This window comes from Python bivittatus, unplaced genomic scaffold (genome assembly GCF_059951505.1).
Source record: "Python bivittatus isolate LINGU-HERP-01145 unplaced genomic scaffold, Pbiv_v1 ctg000020_np1212, whole genome shotgun sequence".
NCBI lineage: Eukaryota > Metazoa > Chordata > Lepidosauria > Squamata > Pythonidae > Python > Python bivittatus.
Window position 1 is genome coordinate 73,292,325 of NW_028277030.1, and position 24,352 is coordinate 73,316,676.

General features: G+C 38.1%; 1 long non-coding RNA gene across 1 annotated transcript in view; it reads right to left on the reverse strand.

The window, feature by feature from the left end:
* LOC148217094 (uncharacterized) overlaps positions 1-24,352 on the reverse strand; it is a 116,715-nt gene that overhangs the window by 3,269 nt on the left and 89,094 nt on the right. The window lies entirely within an intron of this gene.

The window sequence follows — 24,352 nt, forward strand, 5'->3', positions numbered from 1 at the left end:
ATGATCGTGAGTATAAAAATGCAGATTCATAATATAGGCTACCTGAGTTGGAAGGGACCTTTTAAATATCTACTCCAAGCTGCTGCTTAGTGCAGGAATTCACTAAATTGTTCCCCATAGGTGGCTATGCAACCCCCACTTGAAAACCTCCAGAGTGGGGGGAGTCCACCACAGTTCTAGGCAGACTCTTCCACTGCTTCATAACTCTGTCAGGAAATTCTTCCTAATACTCAGTATAAATCACATTTCATTACTTTCAATCCATTGGTTTTAGTTTCAGTTGGAACAGAACTGTCCCTCTTGCTCATGTCAGCTTTTTTTATATATTTGTGGATTGCTATCCTATGTCCTTTCAGTCTTCTCTTCAGAAGAAAGGAATCCAGAAACCAAACATGACAAGCTCCTTTAACTGTTACTCATAGAGTTTGGTTTTTGGATTCCTTCCTACCCTGGTAGATGTCTTCTGAATCTGTTCCAGCTTCTTTCTTTAATGGAGAGTGATATCTGTTTTTGGTACCATTAACTTTCTGACAATGAATTTGGTTGAGTTTGCAATGTAATAATATTGTAGATGTCCTAAAGTGGGCAAGGAAACAGAAAACACAAACATTTCTGAAAGAAGTAATTAGTTATATGCTGCAGAATCACTCAACTAGAAGATTAGCTTTTGGCACAACTAAGTACTGATCCAAGTGTTGAAAAATATTCTTAAATGTTAGATGGTACAGAAGTTGCTGGTTGAGTTAGAAGAAAGAGTTGTGATTGCACAGGGCTGCTGAATACTAGCCATACTTCAGTTGAAGTTGCTGAGGTCACCAACATCTGTTACTGGGTTAGGGGTGTTGAGCCATCTTCTATGTGAGTAAGAATAGGGCCTCTGTCCTCATCACTCTGTACTCAGTTGCTGTGAAGTTAGAGGAAAGGTGATCCCACATCTGTCTTATTCTAATATTACGGTGGAGAATCTGAAGTTCATATACTGTTTTCTCTCTAATTTCATACAGCCTTCACCGTCATCATGTTTTGCAGATATTGTAGATCCATTCTTGTTTCTTAGACAACTCTTCCATTTGGGAATCACTTCTTTATCTTTGTTTCAGTAGAAGTGAGAGTAAAATAAAGAAGGTGAGGTGGCACACAGAAAGTAAGTTTTGCAGTACTAGAAATACTACCCATCTGAGTCATCTTTCTATGCTCTTTATAAAAAGGAGTGATCCATTTCTGCCTTTAAAGTTTTCTGTTGAAAGCTTTGGGAAAGTAGCAATCTCTTCCTTTGAACTTCATTCCATCCAGTGTAACTTCATTTCAAAAAAGGGTCAACTTTTTAGAGTGGGTGGTATAAAAGTATACTAAATCATAAATCACTTCAGTGTGATGCTTTGGCTAGTTGAAGATAGAAAATAGTCAATTGTGAAATAGGGTGCCAGTGCATTTATCTGAAACTCCATGATCTTATATAGAGCTGATCTTTATCATTGGCTGAAAATTCAATTTTTCTCAATTTGCTTGTTTTACCTGAAGAGCCTTTCTGGATTGGGATCAATGGGCAAAGTGATTGCTGTTAGAATAATGAATTGGTCTCAAAGAGCAGATCCCTTTTTGCATAAACCACTAAATTCAATGCAATGTGGGCTTAAGCAAAAGCAACATCTTTTAAAGCTGAAACTAAGCAATTTTTTTTACTTATTCAGCATTTTAAAGTGGATATTGAAAGATTGTTGCCTGATGTCCACTAATATAAAATATATGCAAAGATAGTGCTTTCAGGCAATTTTACATTACTTATTTTACCACATATGTTCTAAATGGGAACTGTCAAATGAACCAACCTTTCTTTCCTCTACACTTACTAGGACTCACCACCAGCGATGTGCACTTTTTAAAAAATTAAAGTTGATTGTATTCATATCAGATCCTCTCAAATACTGCAAACCTGAACCATGACATCTCATAATCCCCTTTATTATTTGTTAAATTAACTATAGATGACAGTAGTTAATATAGTTAAATTAGCTTGTGTTTAAACATTCAGCTTCACTGGCTTGCTAGCATGCATCACCAAGTATACTCATCTGGTTAAGATCCATTGACTTTTCTGGGATTAAGACCATGCAACTAAAGACCAGGGCAGCATTTGGGGTATCTGGTGTACCCACTGAGCTTCATCTTCCATAGCAAGGGGACCTTTTGCAAAAAGCTCCTTGGGTTAACAGCAGCACAGTGTGAAAAACACAGCAGCCCTTTGTCCTGACAAATATAAAGTTCTTTAAAGAGCAGCTTTGAAAATGAAACCTAATTATACTTTTATGAATAGAAAGAAATATTACACTTGAATTCCTTGATGCTTCATGTTAAATATATGCCTGTCACTGGCAGACTGCCAGTTCCCATAACAAAGTTGGTTGCTTGTCCTCCTTAGTCTAAATGTGTGCTTGAGGCTAACATCTTTCCTGATAAATTCTGTCAAACTTCAGGTACAGATAGACTTGGAATAATGATCTTCTGTTTTTCTATCTATAGTCGTTAGCTAATTAATTAACCTTTCAAGTCATCTTTGTATTTCTTTCACAAATTAATGCATCTCACTGTATAGTAGAATTTCAAGTCAGTAGAACCTTGGGAGGTGGCCTTGACTGACTGACCTTGTTTGGGCTCAGAAACTAAGCAGGAATGTGTTTGGTTAATATTTGGATGGGAGGTTAGCAGGAAATACTAGGGCTGCAAGCTATGGTAGTGCAAACCATTTCCCTACTGGTTGTCAAGAAAATTACATAGACATGCCCATGAGGTTATCAGGAGTGAAGTTCGATTTTTTAAAAGACTTTACTATTACAGAACCAATCAAACATGTTTTTCAAGGTTTCAACATGGTCTATTTTAGATTGTGTAAAGGAAACTTGGGCCACTAAAACAATCTTCAATTTCCCACTGACACTACCAAAACTGCCACGGTGGCCTGAATAGTTGATATGATGGAAAGGAGAGGCAAAACTATGATGAGTAACAGCATCTCACATTCTAGTGCGCTTAAGGTTGTTAGGACTCCACCTCCCCAAATTTCTAGGCAGCACTAACCAAAACCATGTGGTTGGGAATGTTGAGAATTGTAACCCAACACCTTTCAAAGGCATGAAATTGGGGAATGCTGGATTTTGGCAAGCCTTTATATTAAGTGAGTCTTAAATACCATCAGAATTTTTAAATAAATCACCTGAAATGCAATTTTTACTAATCATCCTACTTCATAGATGGCATAGCCGTACCTTTATTCCCAAAGCCTTGTGTCATAATTCCTTAAGAGTACCCAGAGCTTCATGCAATAGTGCCATGCCTTTTTTGCCAGATATAATGCTGCTCACCAATATTTTAATCTAAGAGTATCTCCTGGTTTCCAGAACTATCATTTTATCAATGCAGTATCAATGATCGTGAAAGCCAGTTTGGTGTAGAGGTTAAGGCACCAGGCTGGAAACCAGGAGACTGTGGATCCTAGTCCTGCCTTACGCATGAAGCCAGCTGGGTGATGTTGGGCCAGGCACTCTCTCTTAGCCCTAAGAAGAAGGTAAAGGCAATCCACTTCCAAAAATGTTGCCAAGAAATCTGCAGGGACTAGTCCAGGTAGTTGCCAGGAATCAAGACTGACTTGAAGGTGCATAGACACACACACAAATCAGTAATCATATTACTTTTACTGAAAGAATAATTTTTAACTGATTTCTTATTTGTGGGGTAGAATAGGAAGGCTTATTTGCTATTGACTTTGATATTGTATACATTGTTTCAGGAACCAGACATAGGAAAAACCATTAATAATATTTATGATACATTCAGTGGATTGAATATTATCAATAAGAAAGCCTAGCAGATGACTGAATCTGTGAACCTGCGAGGTGTTCCTTGAGATTACATACAAATCTTCACTCAGGCATAAAATATTTCAAACAGCTTCTAAGACATTTAAAGGAAGTATTTTTATTCATATCTCTTCTCTATATTTTTTCCTTAGGCACTTCTGATGTGGTTGAAGAATAACTAAAGATTTGATATTTATATAAGGAGCAATTGCAAGAGTCAAGACTGTGAAGAAATGAATTTGTCAAAAAAAAAAAAAAAAAACGTCCTGTCATTTGGTCAGCTCATTTAATAAATCACCCTATTCTAATTACACTTGTGGTTTCCTGGCTGTCCACTTAATAATCTGGAAATGAGACTCTGGCAGGACAAGTAGATGAAGGGTGTACAAGGAAGCAATGAGTTGATTAGGAGTAATGTTATTAGCGCACACCATGATATGCTCATTCCTCAGTGGCTGTTGAGATGTTCTGTATACACTAAGAAAGAGATTAATTTTAAGGAGAGCAAAGAGATTATCAGAATGGTGTTTAGGCAAATATATACTAATATTTGGAATGCATAAAATGAGAGAATGCAGAAAGGTGATGTTTGAAAACTATCCGTGACTGGAAGGGCTATCAATGCCTTCTGTACCGGCCCTCAGTTCCTTTTTATTTTGAGGATCGAGGCACTGTTTCTTCCCTTGATTCAAAGTGCTGGGAAGTGCTCTTTTCCAGCTTCCATTCATTTTATCAAGATTTGCACAAGAGAACTTTGCAGGAGATTGAGTTTATGATATTTTATGATAGATTGATCGTTGTTTGTTGTTTATGATCCTCGGCTGCTATCAGTTTTTATATATAAATAGCTAGCTAGCTAGCTAGCTAGCTAGCCATCTTATTCAACCCTTCCCTATAAGGCAGAGTCATCGGTTCCCAGTTATCTATCAGATTAGTCTGTCCCATTCTGACTATTGAGGGCAAGTCTTGAAAAGATGAGACTCCTGTACATCCAAGGGTGCCTGGAGAGCTAATTGATATATATGATGTGCTCAAGCAAGCCAAGAGGCATCTTAAACTTTTCTGGTTTATTTCTGCTACTCTCTGTGATTCCCATTCACACCCCAGTTTCCTCCAGCCCCTTTGGTTAGGTGAGCAAAGCTAAAGGGAAATTTACCATAGTAACTCAGTGAATGTGTAACAAAACCAGGAACATCAAAGGTCCAAAATACAGTGAGTCAGGGATATTGCTCATATTTATAATTATCTGGTTTAGTATATGAATTTCTTCTGGGCTTAATTCTTGGCATAATTTTACCCACTTCTTCTTCATCTTGGAAAATTAAACAAGGTTCTGGGCCTGTGTCTGGCAGATCAGGTACCTCATTGATTGCTTTGAGCTGTATGAGCATAATGCTGAATTCTCAGTCTTTCTTTGATGAATATTGTATCATGAACATTTATATTGCTAAAGTAATATTTATCACAGAGAACAAGAGATATTGTTCTTTATCAATAATTCCATGGTTTTCAAAACTCCTTGCAATAATATTTCTGTAAAAAAGATTAAGAAGCAAAAGTATTACAAGAGTCCTAAATATATGGTAATCACAGTGCTGACTCTTGGGGGCAGAGGGTCAAACTGTCAGGGGAAGGGTAGAACAGAATGTAGTGTCCTGGAAGGGAACATGACTAGATTAAAACTTCAACTGGAACATTCACACTTGGTTTTAGATCACACTTAAGACCAGTTCTCTTTATAGTGTGGCATAAATTATTCCCTCCTTTTGAGGTGCGTTAACCTTGGGAGTGAAGGGATGAAAGAGTTGATTTTCCAGATATCTCTGCCATGGTTTAGTGATGTAGGTCTGGTGCAAGATAGGCAAATCTAGAGAATAATTTCCAGAAAAGAAAACAACATACTTAAACCATTCTGTATGTGAATCAATCAACCAAGAAAACAAACAAATGGATCATCAAACTAATCAACCGAGACTTCTCACTCAAGGCACAAATAACCAGACTCAAATTATCATACTTTGGGCACATTATGCAAAGACTTAGCTCTCTGAAGAAGCTGTAATGCTGGGAAAAGTGAAAGGAAAGAGAAGACGATGACCAGCTGCAAGTTAGATGGACTCAGTTATAATCTCAATGAGTGCAGTGTTGGAAGAACTGAAGGCCAGGTTGAGGACAGATTATCCTGGACAAATTCCATATATATGGCCGCTAAGAGTTGACATCAACTTGATGGCACTTAATCACATTTTCTGTGCTTTAGTAAATGAATGTATGAACAAGGGCCAGGTTGAGGACAGATTATCTTGCAGAAAATCTATATATATCCATCACTAAGAGTTGACACCAACTTGATGTCACATAATCAATCAAAATGTGAGCCAATATTACAAGTTAGGACAGAGTTCAATGAAAATTCATAACTACCCAATTCCAGTTTGATATTTATGATGTTTTCTCATTATTAAACACAGAGATCCAGAGCACCCCCCCTAAAAAAATCCACCACACCCCTATCAAGCAAATCCAGACTCGTACATAAACAGATATTGCATGTATTAATTAATGTATATCCATTTTAACACCAGAAGTAGTGATTGAAGCAGCATCTAGCTGCACTCATATTTACTTTCTTGTTTTCTGTGGTTCATTTGATATACTTTAGCCAGCCCTGTCATATTCTTATGAAAGTCTACAAACAGGTGTAGAAATGGGAAGGAAGGAATTAGAATGGGAAAAATAAGGTTAAAACAGTTACTTTAAATATTCATCCCTGCATCCCTCTTTTAAAAAAAATCTACAATAAATGTGTGGAGCCTGATATGGAAACTACTGCACATATGGGAATAAAATAGTCAACTTGTATATGAGAATTTAAGTAAAGAAAAAAACTGAATTGGCAGCCAAATACTTTCTCCCACTTTTCTAACCTCTCCATAGAATACTGTATGAGTCTGTTTTGAGGGCCCTTGAGTTCTTCTTTAAATACAAAGCAAAGAAGAGTCATGTGATTGTTTAACAGCATTGGTTCCACTGATCTTTTTCCAACCCATCAAAAGTCTCTTGTAAACTCTGGAAACCCTTTCCATAGGATTGGAGCCTTCAGCTGTAGAGGCTGCGTTGAATGTTGAAACCAGATGCAGAATTTGGCAGAAGCTGTTCAGAAAGGCTCTTGATACTGCATAGTTCCCCCATCTTCCCACAAGGTATAGCAGAGAGAAAAGGAAGGATAAATGTTATTGCTTAAAAACCAGTAAGACCAGATAAAGACCATTTGAGGAAAATTAGGCCTGGTGAAGTTCATATAGATGACCACAAATTATCTGATTGCCAGCTAGTTTCATTCAAACTTGGCCCCACTGGTTGAATACTTTGGACTCTTTTTGCTATGATCCACACCAGATCTGTTGTGGAATGAGAGTGCTTCAGCTTTTCATCTGAATTTTCAGCTGAAAATTCCCACAAAAGCATCTCCCATTTGGCTCACTACTAAATTGTTTGTTAATAAAGTTCAGATCTGCTTGCAAAGTGAACTGAGACTGACCACTGATCAATCTTCACCATCACTGGAAGCTTATAATCATGCTGACATCCTCCTGCTGCAGTTACAAGCTCTGGGCAAATGGAGAACTTCCATCTGCCAGTAGTGATTCACACCATAGAAGTGACTGCATTTTGTTCTGTTCTACACACAGAGTAGTTGATGCAGTTACTGGATGGACACTTGGTTTATTCTATCTCTCAGTTCCTGACTTCCCAGCATTGTAGCTAGACTGCAGTCTAGTTAAAAGGCCCCAGATACAGAACTATCATTCCAGGAAGTGTTCCACCATGCTGGGCCAACAACATTCCTGCAATTCACTTACATCTACCGCAGCTGTATTTTCAGGTGGAAGTGATTTGATGTTTGGTACAAAACTCAGTGAGTAGAAACATGCACTCAGTTACTGGTCAATATCTGAAACCAGGCTGATGGCTACTGGCCAGGAAGAGCAAGTCCTATAGTATCTATGCAAGGGTGCAAGCCCACCGAGAAGTAAAAACATCAATTCCAGTAGCATCCTAGCAACTTAAATAATCAGAACAGTCTGTTCAGTCTGCTTCCTTTCAGCTGTGAAATCAGAAGATTTGGGTGACAGAACAGCTAGTCATTTGGTAGAGCCCATAGTTCATGTTTAACTCAATGTGAACTGGGTATGCAGTTGAGAGGCAAGGAAGTGCTTCGGGTCATCACCAGGTGTCGTCCTGACAATCAAAGCAATATGCACAAGCACACACACACACATCGGAATGAGATGTGACGTCTAGTTGTGCCCTGTCAAAAGTTGTCAGCTCTTGCAAGCTCCAATTGACAATTGGCTCATCTGACAGGCAATGCTCAGTGAAGACACAACCAAGCATTTTCCGACGGGTGGGCTGCACTGGGGCAGGTGACAGGAAATAATTAACAGGTGCTCTCTCTCTCTCTCTCTTTCCCAGCCTCATGCCTCCTGCTTTAATTAATTAATATTGCTTCTTAAAATAAGAAGTTGTTTACTCCAGCAAGCTGATTGCTGCTCACAAAAAACATCTGAGACGTGGCTGTGCCCAAGGGATTGCATTAACTTCATTGTTTATTATAAGCGCAAACAAAAAGCTGCAAAAGCTCATCTTGCCATGAGGCATCCTGACAATCTGCCAGTTTACTTACCAATAATAATGAGACTGGCACAAGCAATAAGCTCAGCGCTAATCTAATGAGGGTCTGTTTCAATTGCCCATTGATATTACTGCAGCTGCTAAGCACCCGATGCTTAGGACACACAGAAGCGAGGTAAGCCTCCCATCAGCTGAAATATAATTCTCTCAAATGCAGCCTTGCTTGCTCACACTCCCCGGTTGCCATTCCTCCTTTTCCCTTCCGAAAGTTTGGGCAGGCGAGACCCTTCTAGTCAACCAGGTCAAACGGATAGGATCATCATCTCCCCAGAATGAGCTCCAAGCGTTTCAATTCGTATTTTAAAGCATGCAGCCAGGCAGATGGACCCAAGCATATGATTTCCAGGCTCATCCTTCCCAACATCGTGTGATGTCACTTCCTTCACTTTGTTCAATTAAAGTGAATACAATTAGGCACTGATGGGCAAATGGCAGGATTCCACTGCTAATGATTTTCCATACTGGGGAGGAGTGCAAGGCATTCTCTTCAGATTCCTAATCACTGCTTTGATTTTATTTATTTATTTTCCACCCTCAGTGTGATTATTAACAGATGCAAACTTTTTTCTTTTCCTTTTTTAATTAAGTTCGCAGGAGTAGAGCTAACTGTTTTGGCTCAAAAAACAGGAAGCCATTGGGAAAGCAACTCCATTTTTATGAAAAAGGCCAATTTATATCTACCTTTACTCATCCTTAAGATGTTTATTTTTCTCCATTGAGGATGATGCTTGTATCTGCAAAGAAGCATTGTCTAGGTTGTGAGTACGCTGTGGTTATAAAGAATGGCAGAAAAAGCACTGAAGCGGAACTAAACTCCTTGAGAATTACAATTTTCTACTCCTCCCTTTTTCTCCAAAAGAGCAAGTTTCTAAAGACAATATTAAGAAAGTGAGCAACGTCTGCTGAAATCTCAGTACTTGGGAGATATTGCTAAACAAAATTTCCAAACTTCAAGAGGAAGGGAATTCACTTCCTTGTGACTAGAATGGCCAAAAAGTATGAATGCAAAGTAAGAAAATCTATACAAATAAATTCATTTTATTTGCATAATATATGCAGGTCACTATCTCATTGTGAAATCATGATCAGAAGCCTGTAGAAACTCCAATAATTTTAAATAAGTACAAAGTGTTTTCTCAGGCTCTGGAACAAGGTCCCTTCCTCACTCTGTTTTACTTGATATTGCTTCAGTGCTGCATTCTTCCCTGATAAAGCCTGATACATCACTGAAACTCTTATTTTCCTGAGTATGAATAGCATAAATGTCAATTATTACCCTAATACCTTTCAATGGTCATTAGCTGACATAATTCCATCTCTCAGGCTTTCTTGCTTTGTTCTCCATTCAGTATCTTAAGGGGACAAGCTGCCAGTCCAAGATGGATGACCATCTCCAACTATTTTTTTTTTTCCTTTCTCTACTTATTTTTGATAAGATGACACATTCTTGACAATTAAGTGCTATCCATGTTCTTGAACTGATTTCCCTCTGTATCTCACCTATCATGAGGTCTGACATGTATTTCCTATGCTCCAGAATCCTTGAATTTCTTCATTCTCAAGTACAGATGTAGAGATGTAGGCCTATATACACATATACAAGCATGTGTGACTGCAGATAGATTGAAGAAGCCCTGGTCATAAGATACTCAACATGACTTTTACAAATTTCAAAAGCCTTTTGAAGAGTAATCCATGGTTATGTAGTCATGGAATATTTCATTGGTTTAGGTCATGAGTAACCATTCCTTATGTCTGCCTAAGCCAGTGTTGTCCAAACTTGGCCACTTCAAGATGAGTGGACTTCAACTTCCAGAATTCCCCAGCCAGCCATGGGAGTTGAAGTCCACTCATCTTAAAGTGGCCAAGTTTGGACAACACTGGCTTAGGCAGACATAAGGAATGGTTACTCATGACCTAAACCAATGAAATATTCTATGACTACATAACCATGCTGGCTGGGGAATTCTGGGAGTTGAAGTCCACTCATCTTAAAGTGGCCAAGTTTGGACAAGACTGGCCTAAGCAAACTAAGTCTATTGATGGCTTGTGAAGTTGCACATAGTCACCTTTTGTTTCCATATACTATTTCTAACAATGACATTTTAAGAATAATTCAATTGGTTCTCTTTCAATCATTATAATTGTGGTTTCCCCCTGATTCAATTGAAATGAAATAAACACATTTACTTGACTCTGTCTTCAGGGAGCGGCCTATCTCAGGCAAACTGTGTGTGTGTGTGTGTGTGTTTGTATAAAATAGTTCACATTTCATTAAACATTAAGTGTACAGAGGCAAGATGCATTCATTTACTAATGCAATCACCTATTGCATTAATTGAACCTATTAATGCAATTATTTATCATTTATACCTTCCAACTTCAGTGGGTCCAATTTCTGCACACTGTAAAACTACAAAAAATGCATGATTGGATTCATGGCTACTTCTAAAATGTGGGCATTCCATTTGGAAATTTGGCATTTGGAAAGAAGTACAAAGCTGGTTGGTTCACTACAGATACAGAACTTAAACCCTGCCTCTACTTTGAATTGTTTCTATCATGTCAGAATATAAATAACTCTGTTCAAAGGTGGTTTTCTGGGTAAGGTAAACAAACACTTATGGAATCATAGTAATGGAATAAAATGTTATTTGATGTGGCCCTTTAAAGATAAAGATTATTATTAGGGCATAAGCTTTTGCAGAGTATAGTATACCTTATCTGATGCTGTGTGTTCTCCTGGGTTAAATGTACATATGGGGAGAAGGAAGAATCCCATAATTTCCCTGCTGATCACTGAAATATTTAGATCTGAAAAAGATTATTTAGGATTCATAGATCCAGGTCAGGAATGCGATTTCCCAAAGATTTTAAAATCAATTAAGTTGCAAAGTTTTACAAGAAATCACTGGACATGGGGTAGTTCACTCAATCCCCTTCATGCATTCAAAAATCATGTGTGATGGCTGTGTGATTCCAATCACCTAACTTTCTGCAGATGTGCTGCCAATCATGCCCAACTGAGTGCTTAATAGCTGTGTGAACATGCCTAGTATAGATTCAGGTGTTGTAATGGAAGGCATCTTCTTATAAATGCAAATTCCAGGACTAGTTAGGATAGGGGCATTGGGTGGGGGTATCAATGAAACATCAGGTACGATTGAGCAGTCAAACCCCTATCTCTTGTGACTGAGTGTATTGCAAAAAAAAGCTGGGGCTTCAATTGCAAAGGCAATTCAATCAAACTTCCAAACAAAATCAACTAATCAAACTTGAAAGTCAAAATGAATTGGATACCTCCAAATCAATCTGGACAAATTAGATGCTTACCTGCACAGAATGGCTTTTTAAAAAAATCGATTTGGAAATCTGAATGGAAGCAATCCAACCTGACAATTCTATCTGAATGTTCAAATCAAATTGGATAGATTTTTCCAATTCAAATCAGGTTTTCTGATCAAATTGATTATTCAGATTGGATTTTGCCTGATTTGCAGAGGCCTATTAGGCATGACCCAACATCAGTGATAGCTGATAGCTGCAAGCACTCTAGCTTCTTAATGTAAAAAGACAACAGCAACCATATTAAGGATTTGTAAGACACAGTTGAGAGCATTCATCCACATGAAAAGAAGATACTAAGCGAAAGAGCTGCTTGGTCAAATAGTATAGTCCTGATGACAATTGCAATCAATTAACTTTTCAGAAAGAGGAACTAATAAGAAATGAAAAGTACTCAAGTTTCTCCAAATCTATCAGGTTAATCTATCCTGTGATTATGCATATGGAGCTCCTTGTTTTCAAGTCCACTTCAAAAGATTTATACTCTGAAATAGGTATAGGGAAATAATAGAAATGTGCATATATGTGAGTGTATGTGTGTTGAAAGGGTATGTGGCTGCCAATTACATACACTTTAGCTTATTTAAAATAATTATTGGAAGTAGGGGATAATTCAGTGAATTTCCAAGCATGCCTAGATTAATAAAAGTTAAGTCTTACATTAGACATTTTTAGTCCAGAGCAAAAGTGAATATATTTAATATGATGATAGATGGATACTTAAAAACCTGCTGTTAGGTTGCTCTGTCAAATCCCTTTAACTCCCTCATAACTCCAGATTATGAACTGGCTAAGGAGAAGGTGCCAATTTAAGTTCATATGAGTAAAGGATGCTTTCATGAAAAATGGTCTCTGTGTACTGATTTTTAAAGAATATTTGTAAAATACAGTTCACAATCCTATTGTGTAAAGAAAACTTTAATGGTGAAAGATACACTTGAGAAACAGATAATTGCGTTTCCTCTGCTAAAGGAAAATAAAGACAAAAGTCCTGATATGTGAGAAATTTAAATCTTCAAGCTGAAAGCAATTCTACAAGTACAGCAGACCAAAATGTTACAGTATGGAATATTGCCTTGACAATTATTCGGTATTCCACATGGCACCTAAACAGACTGAACCCTTGCAGAGTTGTTTGTACCTTTTTAGTTCTTTCTAGTGGGGTGGGGTCCATCAGCCAGGTTATACCCCCTTCCTTTTTTTTCTGGATGAGGCTATTTTGCCTATTAAAATGACTTTCTATTAGTATACAGCAGTTTTCTAAAATTGGCATCCTTCAGATGTGATGGACAACAACTATCTCAATTCCCAAACATCATGATCATAGGACATGCTGGTTGTTGATCATGGGAATTTTAGTCCAACACAGCTGAAAGCACCGTATTGAAGAAAACTGATATATAGGATAAAATAGGATGTGAAGCCAAAGGCATCTGCAGCAAGCCACAATTTCATCAAAATGACAGAACAAGAATAGTGACTTGTTTGTGTGCAATAACTCAATGCAAGTACAGAAGAAAGGGACACTAGGATGCACCTTTTGTCATTTGTTCCCCACTCCCATGTGTAAGTCTGAAATGATAAAATTGTGGAGTACAATAATTTAGACCCCAGTCACAGTCATAGTTCATCCAGCTACATGCTTCTCTGTGGTGAGCTACTCCTCTACTTAAAGGGGTGATGACTATTCAGTTTTTAAGAAATGGAAGAAGAGCATCCCAATCGGTGTTGATTGGGAGTGAGAGGTTCATCCCACAGCCCCTCCATTGTGGGGCACCGCAGGGTTCAGTACTCTCTCCACTTCTTTTTAACATCTACATGAAACCACTGGGTGAGATCATCCGCCACCATGGGATGAGGTATCATCAATATGCAGGTGATACCCAGTTATACATCTCCATCTTGAGTGACTTCAGTGATGCCATGACCACCCTTTTGTGGTGCCTGGAGGCTGTGGGGGTCTGGATGGGGTGCAACAGGCTTCAGTCTAACCCTGGTAAGACGGAGTGGCTGTGGATTGGAGGCCCCTCCATCTGTATCCAAGGATTTACCATCCTTGGTTTTGGATGGGGTTGCACTGCCCCAGACAGAGCCGGTGCTGGGGGGGGGGGCATCTGTCTGGGGCAGTGGGAGGTCCTCCTGGACTCATGATTCTGCTCAAGGAGCAGGTGGCAGTTGTGGCCAAGAGGGCCTTTGCTCAACTTCATGTGGTGCGCCAGTTACGCCCTTTCCTGGATCAGGAGGCTCTCCAGTCAGTCACTCATGCCCTGGTCATCTCTTGGTTAGACTATTGCACTCTACATGGGGCTAGCCTTGAAGAATATTGGAAGCTACAGCCGTTTCAGAATGTGGCTGGGTGGACAATATTAGGCGCCCAAAGAATGGCACATATAACACTTTTACTGAGGAGCTGCATTGAGTGCCAGTTTTCTTCTGGGTCCAATTCAAGGTGTTGGTTATTACCTTTAAAGCCCTACATGGCATGGGTCCAGGCTACCTGAATGACCATCTCACCCCATCACATCAACCTGTCCCACCTGGTCCGGCAGAGAGGTCATGTAACGGACCCCATCAGCGAGAGAATGTCAGTTGGCGGGGCCCAGGAGGAGAGCCTTCTCTGTCATTGCCCTCGCCCTTTGGAATATTCTCTCCCCAGAGATGCAGCAGGCCCCTACCCTCCCGGCTTTCCAGAAAGGACTAAAGACCTGGCTCTGCTAGCTTGTGTGGGGCAATAAGAGTTTTAATCAATCCTGGGGATGGCTGGCCCCCTTATGATGCTCCCTGAGCTACTTGCCAATTAACATCAATTCTTGGAATATATATATTTATTTATTATTTATTCTGGACTATTTTTATATTGTATTTTTAATTGATTTTATCTTCTTTGTAAACTGCCCAGAGTCATTTTTTAACAAGATGGACAGTGACAAATTTGATAAATAAATAAATAAATAAATAAATAAATAAATAAAAATGCATTTAGTGAACAATCCTCAGCTGCGGACAGAATTCTATCAGCTCATTTATCAAACAGCTTTTAGGCAGATATGGTACATTGATCCTGTAGAAAGCCTAGAAAACTGAACCAATATGTCCATATACATCACTAAGGCTTGAGGAAGGTTCAAAATGGATTGATCTTAAGGTGGACACTTACAATCTAGCCATCACCCTCATTTCCCCATAGTCCAATTGTTTATTCTCTTTGCATTTAAAAGGATAGATATTGCTGAATATAGGCTTACAACACAAGCAGCTGATTTTCCTGTACTGTTATCTCATAACCAATCTTTTATTTGCTAATCGCCACTAAAAAAAATCAAGGTTAAATGAATGCACCTTAAAGGAGTCAGCAAATATGTCTGATATTCATTCTGCCCATCCATCCATCCATCCATCCATCCATCCATCCATCCATCCATGTCTTTGTTCTTTGAATGAAATATGGGAAATATGACAGGACTGTATGGCTAAACAGATGGTTCTTTCTTAATTTTTCTATGACCAGGATATTCGAAAATGATGGTAGCCTGGTCACAAGGATTGTTCTGATCTGAGGACAGATTTTGACAAAACACTGAATCTAATATTCCCACTTACTGCTTTTTTCACCAAGTCATTTTGCAGATGTAAGCACCAAAAGTCCTTTCTGCCTTGGCTGAATTAATAACTACCCCAAATTACCCTGATTCTCTCTCTTGTTTTGGGACTGAAGCAGTAAAGGCACAGACTTATTTTACTGCATGCACTTACAGATACTTGCACATTTTATTTTTCTGGCAATTACATTGCTCAGTTGCTGGATAAGAACAGTTCAATAGATTGCTTTTTAATGTTGGGTTACCCCACCTTATTCCAAATACCTTTCCAAGACTGAGTTTTACTTACTTTATTTATTTTTAGCTTTTTAATTTTGCTTTTTCTTCACTTCCAGAAGGTGCCTAATGCAGCTTACAAAACAATAGCAAAACCTGATCTCAGGTTTGGGGAAGTGGTGAAAGCCACATAAATTTCATCTCAGTGCAGAAAGTGAAGTAACAGCACCTAATTCTTTTGAACCTCTATTGGGAAGAAATTATCCTTCTGCTTAGTTAAATATTATGCAGTTGCATTGTGCTTAAGCAACCTTCCTTGTTTTCAGAAAGAAAGATGGATCAGTAATTAGATTTAACTGGCTCCATAAACTGTTCTCTCTTAGCATCTCTTTCTATAACTCCTGTTGCTGCCCTGTCTTTCACCCAACCAGTCCTACCAGCTGTCACCAACTTCAAGTTGTTTTGAGTTCTTGAAAAATATTTTATTAATCAAATTTATACACCACGCATCTCACTGTATTTTCACCCTGTGCAATATTTCCTTCTATATAATGAGTACACAGGGATGCTGAATTTTATGTGGCCTTAAGTACAAATACTTGATATATTAATCAAATATCTTCAACCTGTTCATGCCAAGGGGAAGCTCTAAATAGCATCAGAAATCCAACATTTGTAACTGTACAAATTGGGGAAGGTCCTGCAAGCTTTGTTCAGCAGCCAGACAAAACCAGCTCTCTGTTGAGAGGAAGAGATGGAATGGAATAGAATATTCTTGAAAAATGGCATTGTGATCTGGAACTCAGAACAAAAACACTCTGTGCAGCAACATTTTTTGGTTGTTATTATTTGTCTGACTTGTAGTTTATTATTTTAATGATTTCTCTGATAGCTGTGGCAACATATTTTATGTAGCTTCCATTGGTAATTTATTATTTTATGATGCCGATGATAGTTATTGTACTTGAAGGGTATTTCATGTCTTTATTTTATTTCCATTAATTCTAAGGTGCAGATTGTCAAATAATATTTATTCCTCTTCCTCTGATATGGAAATGAGTCCTTTGTTTGCAGAGAAATAATATTAATATCATAAAATAATATGCAACAAAACCATGAGTGATTTTTTCCCTTTGCAGTAATAATTTTGCCATATGTTTGTAAACAATGGCCATTTAAATACTAATAAAACAGAATTTAGATGTTTTTATTATTGGAGAAAAAATAGGACAGACACAATCCACATTGCTGCTCTGTCAGATAGTGCCAGTTTTGTAGAAAAGCTCAGTTAATCATGATTTATGGTTCAACTTACTCACATTTCTCCATGAAATGCAACATGGGAGAGTAAAATGAATTCTAATATAATTGGCTTTTCATCTATGGCTGCCATTATACATCTCCAACATCAATGTACCAAAAGTTTTAATGTCAGTATTAACTATTTGGATGCATTTGTGTACATGCAATTTAAACCTGAGTTAATTAGTTGATTAGCTGATAACTTTAGCCAGTTGACACTCCACCCCATTGCAGATATTTATTTTAAGGCTGCTTATAGAAAAGCGTCAAGCCTTGCCTTCTGTGTCAGGATGTTGAACTGTGGTCTCTCTCAGACTATTCTAACATGAATGGCAGATGACATGATCGTGAATTATTGCCTGTGTTCATGATGAATCATTCAGGAGGCCATTTTGCTCTGAGCAAAGTACTGTCTGGCATTAAAAAAAAGAAAAAAGAATTTGTGACCTTTGTATAAATAGATTTTACTCATGCTCAGAGACATACAGATCACTTTATTAAGGTCAAATAAACCAAGCACACTTCTCTCTCTCTTTTTTTGCTCTCTGTAGGAATAATATATTAATGTTCTTACATGAGTTGTAAGCTGTCCAAAATCATTATACTAAAAGATAAATTCTTTAAATAAATGAACAAACTGTTATGCAAATCTGTAAGATATTAAGACCTACATCCAACTATATGTCATTGTAGTACATAATGGGGTGGGGTGGGGGCTCGGGACCAAGGGGTGAGTCATAATTAAAAAGATAAGGTCTCCCTCATGTTAAGCTCAACTCCTCCTCACTACAGGGACAAGCCCATATTTTTGGGTGGGCAACAGTACAGAAGTGATTTGTCCTCGTCTTCTTCTGATATGTCTTTTCACTACCTAATCTAGACTACAGCTCTGGAATTCCCCAGAGGCACTTCATCTAAGTACTAACCAGGATTGACCCTGCATACCTTCTGAGCCCAGGCCAGGTCAGACAATGCTACTAGTTTTTGTGACTAAGTCATATTACTTAGTTATAAGTCATAACTAACTTATAACTCTTCTAATATTACCTAGGCAGGCTTAGAGACCTGATGTCAACAGAAAGACATCTTTTGATTGGTCAAGTCAGGGAGCATATCTATACAGTACTAGGCTTTTTCAGAAATGCAAGCCATAGTTATTCCTATTTAATATAGGTCATACTTCAACCATGCACTGAACATTAGCTTTAATTAATTTTTTACAGGGCAGAAAATATGATAGCTCTACACTTTAGGAATAATTGGAAAGGCAATTATCTGATCTTACTTATATAACTTTTGGGTCCGTGGTCTTCAGTTTGGCTGTCTGAGTACCAATCCCTGACACTCTTCTAGCAGAACTCCAATATGTAGGCAACCAATACTATTTATTTAATATTATCAAACAAATACATATTCATACATACAAGGCAAAGGCAAACCATCTCTGAAAATGCTGCTAAGAAAACTGCAGGGACTAGTCTAGGCACCTGTCAGGAGTCAACACTGACTTGAAGGGAAGAGAGAGGGAGGGAGGGAGGGAGGGGGAGAGAGAGAGAGATGATAGACATATGACACACACACACACAAACACAACCAGTGGAGGCTAGTAATGGTTCGTTGAGGTGGGGGGTCTAGGAGGCCAATCACAACAATTAGCCTCATCCATGGCATAAAGAACATGCCATGTGTGCTGGTGAGGGAAGTTTGGAGGTTCTTAAGTTTGGTACCAACTGTAATGCAAAATGCAAAATTCTGGCTCCAGATGCTCTGCAACTCCTGGAAAAGGGCTTTTTCCTCTCCCACATCTCTTCAGTGGGAGGAATATGCATTGAAGAGAAAGTTTCTTGCCCATGGCCCTTGGACTGGAGAGGCTGATTCCCCACCTTCCAGCTTGGCATTTCTAAATGTTAATAAACAACTGGAAGTTATTTGTAAGCTAAAGTTGGTCAGAACAATGCAGAATTCTCTGTTGGGAATGGCTGGTACATCCACTGGATTATGATGTGGCAGGGCTCTTAAGTAATTTTTTTTTCATTGTGTCTCAGTCATTCCATTCTGAGGGTTGCATCACATGATCCCCAATTCTGTATGCTGTACCTTGTGCGACAGCATCATCAAAGGCTGTTCTGAATATGTCAAATTAGTATTTTCTTTTGATAAATGCTTTTATATTTTGCATTAATGAATGATATGAAGGAATGTTAGCAATACCCTGGATTGTATAGATTGATCTGTGGGATTGTTGAGTGATATATTGTTATTTTAGGGTTATATTGCCCTTCTTCTTCCCCTCCTCCTCCTCTTCCTCCTCCTCCACCACCACCACCACCATAAGAACAATGCTGAATATGGCCAAAGGCTCACTTAGTCAAGCAGTGATGAATGAGATGCATCCTAGAAGCTCACAAACAGAACGTGACAATGAATATTACCTTCCCCAGTAGCAATGGCATTGCCTAGTGGCTAGTATTGGAAATATGCTGCTTTGGGGGTTGGCTTGATAGACCTTTGTGATTTCCAATGACCCTTTCACTTTTTTTAAAATAGACTTTTAGTGTAGCTCATACTGAGACAAGATTGTTGAAGACCTGGTGAACAATTGTTGATATCCACTAGCATAAGCTTCAGTGGGAGCTAAACAGTAGTACCTAAGGGGTAGGAGGTCAAAAAAGTGAAGATGGTATTTGTGGCAATGTGATGGAAATCCCACCCTTTTGCACCTGCATGCAGTGTTGATTCCCTACCCATACCCCAGACACTGCTAGCACTAATATGGCCCAAGAAGGCATAGATGAACGGAAGTATCATTCATTGAATAAACCATGACTCCATATAAGAGGGAAAAAAGCAAGAAGTGGAAATTCTTTAAGTATGCTTGGGAGAAACTAAGAGATAAACTGAGAGCTGAATTTCTCTCTCTAAGAGTCCCATGACTCTGATTATTCTGGTAGTAACCCACAGAAAAGCAGAAATTAGTGGCAACATTAATGCTGTGTGCCTCCACTTATACTTAACCTGTGTATATATGTAAATAATAAATGATATCTCACATATGTGACCTAATTCAAGGAAAATCAAAGGCTTCGTAAAATACTGCTACCCCTGTAGTGCTTACTGTTTGGAGAATGATCCTGGGAGTTTATAATGGCAACTTTTCTACTTACTACTATGGTTATAACCACCACCAGATATCACATTTCAGCTTTTCTAACATCTTTACAGCTTTTCGGTAAAGCTAGCAGTTATAATCACTCTTCTGCAAATGGAGAGATGAGAATTCTGTCCAAACTGGTCTCTTCTAGGTTTATGGTAAGGAAGAATATTTAATTAATACCCAAGAGCTTCCTTAAGCACACGGAGCTATTGGGGCAGCCATACATGCAGAAACTATTTGTGAAAAGAATGTTTTCTATACATATCGCAACTCCTTTATCTGTTTATGTTCTGCTTTATAATTCTACCATGAGACAAACTCTGGCCTCTAAGATATGCTGAGACCTCACAGAACAGTAGCTAATTATATTTTATTTTAAAAGTATATTTATAAGTAAGGTATGTATTCATAGCTTACAGAGTAATACTTTGGATAAAGTTGTAAGGCAACAAAAATAGAAACGTCTTCTGAAGTGCTGTACTGTACAAGAGATGAATAAATCTGTGAAAAAAGATGTAGATCATTTCCACATGGCCCCCGACAGCCACTGTTCTCCTACTGCAAACCCTTACAATTGTATTTCCACCATCCAACTGTGTCCAGAGCTTCTTGCTGTGGAGAATCTTCTTAAATTGACTACCACTCCCTCCTTTTTTCCAACCAGCCAGTGAAGAGATGCAAAAGTCAGCATTCCATCCAGTGATCCCCATCATTGTCATGTTGGCTTGTGGCAAAAAAAAAAAAAAAAAAAATGCCACTGTGCAGGAGAGCAGAAGATCCATTGCTTGCATTGATCAGGAATGACAGAAGGAACGATGCCAAGTGTCTGTGATGCCTTGATTTCCCAAGAAAGTGGGGAAATCCCAGGCACCTGTTTTCAGAATATGTTCTTTCTCCTCTGAATAGTATTCCTTCTAACAAGAAAGCCTCTGCAAACACTCACTCCAAGCATCCTGCTTCCTCAATACTAGACTGCTAAAACTGATTTATCAAAACAATAGAAGGCAAGGCAAGGAAATAAATACACACTTAGAGAAAAATATCCAATGTGGGAGGTGGATGAGAAAAACAGGAAGGCCATGGAGTGCCATGGCCTACACAAGGTCAGGCTAGCCATTATTTAAGACATTAAGATATTACAACTTAATTTAAAACCTTGCTGTTTGAGGCTAATGGGACTACTTGAACTGATCTTGAAACAGTAACATTAAACAGCAGCCAGAGTTTGCCTGGCATATATCTGTGTGTGTGTGTGTGTGTGTGTGTGTGGGTGTGAACAGTCTCCTATCAATAACTGTTGGCTCATTCTCCAAAAGAATGATCCAATTGCAGTTCAAGTGATTGATACATGTTTGCCCAATGGGAGAAACTGGAGATTGGTATTATTTTAAAAAATTAAATTAAATTAAACCAACTTACATGTACAAGAGATCCAAGTGGTATACAACATCAAAGCCACAATGGTTACACTTCATTAATAAACTCAGACAAACCATGGGGCATAAGGACTAAAAATTAAAACAGCAACAACCATTATGAATTTATGTTGTAAATTATGGCATTGTTTTAGTTCCTCTTGTTATTAATCCTTTGTGTGCTGCCTAGCGTCACTGCTGGGAGATGAACAGCTATACAAATTATACAGATTTATAAATAAATATAAAAATACTTATTTATGAATATATAAGTATTACATATATAAATAATAAATAAATATCAAAAAGCTGAAATGAATATTTTATGGGGGAGGGGAATGAACCAAAATTGTTACATGAAAATTTTCCATCATGCAGGAACATCATACCTGCCTGGGGGATGAATCAAATAGTAAAAACATCATCAGTGAGAAAGGTTATTCTCATCCAAATCAAGCTCCCATAAGATTTAATTTGTTTATGTTTAAGAAAAATAAATCCTACATTCAAAGAACTCTCACATCCCACCTAAATTGGGTCTTTGACTTGTGAACCTAATAGCATTATCCATTTAATTTCAGTCTTTCACTTAGTGAAAGTGATTGCATCATATTTAGTGAAAATAATTCCAACTATTTATATTGTAATTTATTTCCAGAATAAATAAGTAATTCTAAATTATTTAGGATTGAGTCTATTGACGGGTGTCTATCCTCTAATTGAACATATTCAATGAAAGGGAGCCCACCACATCTCTGGGAATTGGTTCCACCATTTCTTACTTTTAGGAAGGTTCTTTTTCCCCCTAACATTCAGTCAGAGAGCCATTTTGGTGTAGTAGTTGAGGGAACCAGCTAGAAACTGGGAGACCGGGAGTTCTAGTCCTGCCTTAGGCATGAAGCCACCAGGTGCTCTTGGGCCAGTACCTCTGTCTCAGCCCTGGGAAGAAGGCAATGGCAAACCACTTCTGAAATCTTGCCAAGAAAACTGCAGGAATTGGTCCAGATGGTCACCAGCATTGACTTGAAGGCACACACATGCACACAAAAAAAATCAATCAGAATCTGTCTTCCTGTAACTAAATCCATTATTTTGTGATCTGCTCTCTGGAGTGATAGAGAACAGGTCCTAACTTTCTTATATGTAACATTCCTTCATATATTCATCCCTCATCTTCTCATTAATTTTTGAATGATTTTAGTATCAATCCCACTGTAAATTAATTTATGTTGTTTTTAAGTTTTGTGCTATGTTATTGTTGTTTTAAGTTCTGTTAGTATCCTTCAGGACTTACTGGAGTAGAAAGGCAGAATAAGGAATAAGATAATCCCAGATCCTTCAATCTCTCCCTTAATAGTTTCTTGTCCCAGTTATCCTCACTGCTCTTCTTTGAATGTGTTCCAGTTCTTCTAAGTCTTTAAAAGTGTGGTGGCCTTTACAGTATGTAAAGGGGGTTCAATCTAACCCTTCTCATTTCCCTGCTGACAAATCCAGCATCTTTATATGAAGTTTTCAAAACAGCCTCTTTCTCCCTGTTTTTTAAACATTCAATATACAGAACCTGTAAAGGTTCTAACCAAACTATGCAGGCAAATCCATTGGACATAGTGACCAATGGATTGAAAGATATCAGTCAATATACTGACACTAAAAAAAAAGAGTAGGCAAACTATCATAGCATATCCTTAATTTCATATGTTAGCAAAGTAATGATTAGGATCGTCCAACACAGATTAGAGCCCAGTATGGAATGGGAGATACCAGATGTTCAGGCTGGTTTTAGAAAAGGCTGAGGGACAAGAGACATTATTGCTGATGCATACTGAATAATTGAGAAAGTCAAAGAATACCAGGAAGAAGTCCCTATGTGCTTTATTGATTATAGAAAGGCCTTCAAATGTGTTGATCATATCAAGTCAAGAAATATGCTGCTGACTAGCACTTGGTAAAATAGCAATGAAGGCTTTGGAAAAGATATTCAGATGCCATGATATGTCTATATCTACAAAGATCAGAATCATGCAGGCAGTGGTTTTGCTTATGACACTCCATGGAAGTAAAAGCTGGGCTCTGAAGAAGCATGGTAGAAACTGTATAGAAGTTTTGAACTTTGGTATTGGAGAAGACTCCTGAGATTACCATAGATAACTAAGAAAACAAACTAATGGATAATCAAACTAATCAACTCAGAGTTCTCACTCAAGACCCAAATAACCAGGCTCACATTATCCTACTTTGGATACCTTATGTGAAGACCTAGCATTCTGGAGAAGGCTCTCATGCTAGGAAAGGTGGAAGGAAAAAGAAGAAGAGGATGACTGGCAACAAGGTGGATGGACTCAGTTACAGTGACAATGAGTGCACCACTGGAAGACCCAAAGGGACAGGCTGAGGACAGATTATCCTAGAGAAAATCTATCTATATGGCCACTAAGAGTTGGCATCAAATTGAGGACATTTAAATAATCACATTTTCTGAGCTTTAGTAAATGAATATTTGAACAAATGAGGTGAACTTAGATTAAATGTCCATTAGGCCAAAGCAATTTTGAATGAACAAATAAATAAAAATACATTTGATTGTATAGTCATACCAAGATTATTAGTACCCAAAGTATGCCACTAAAACACTGCATAAAAGGAACGTTGATATCATCACATAAATGATTCCAAATAAGTTTTGAAAATTTATCAATGTATCAGGGAACAGAATTAAATTAATCAAAAGTCTTACATCTAATGCTGTGATTGAAAATTAAATAGTGATGCATC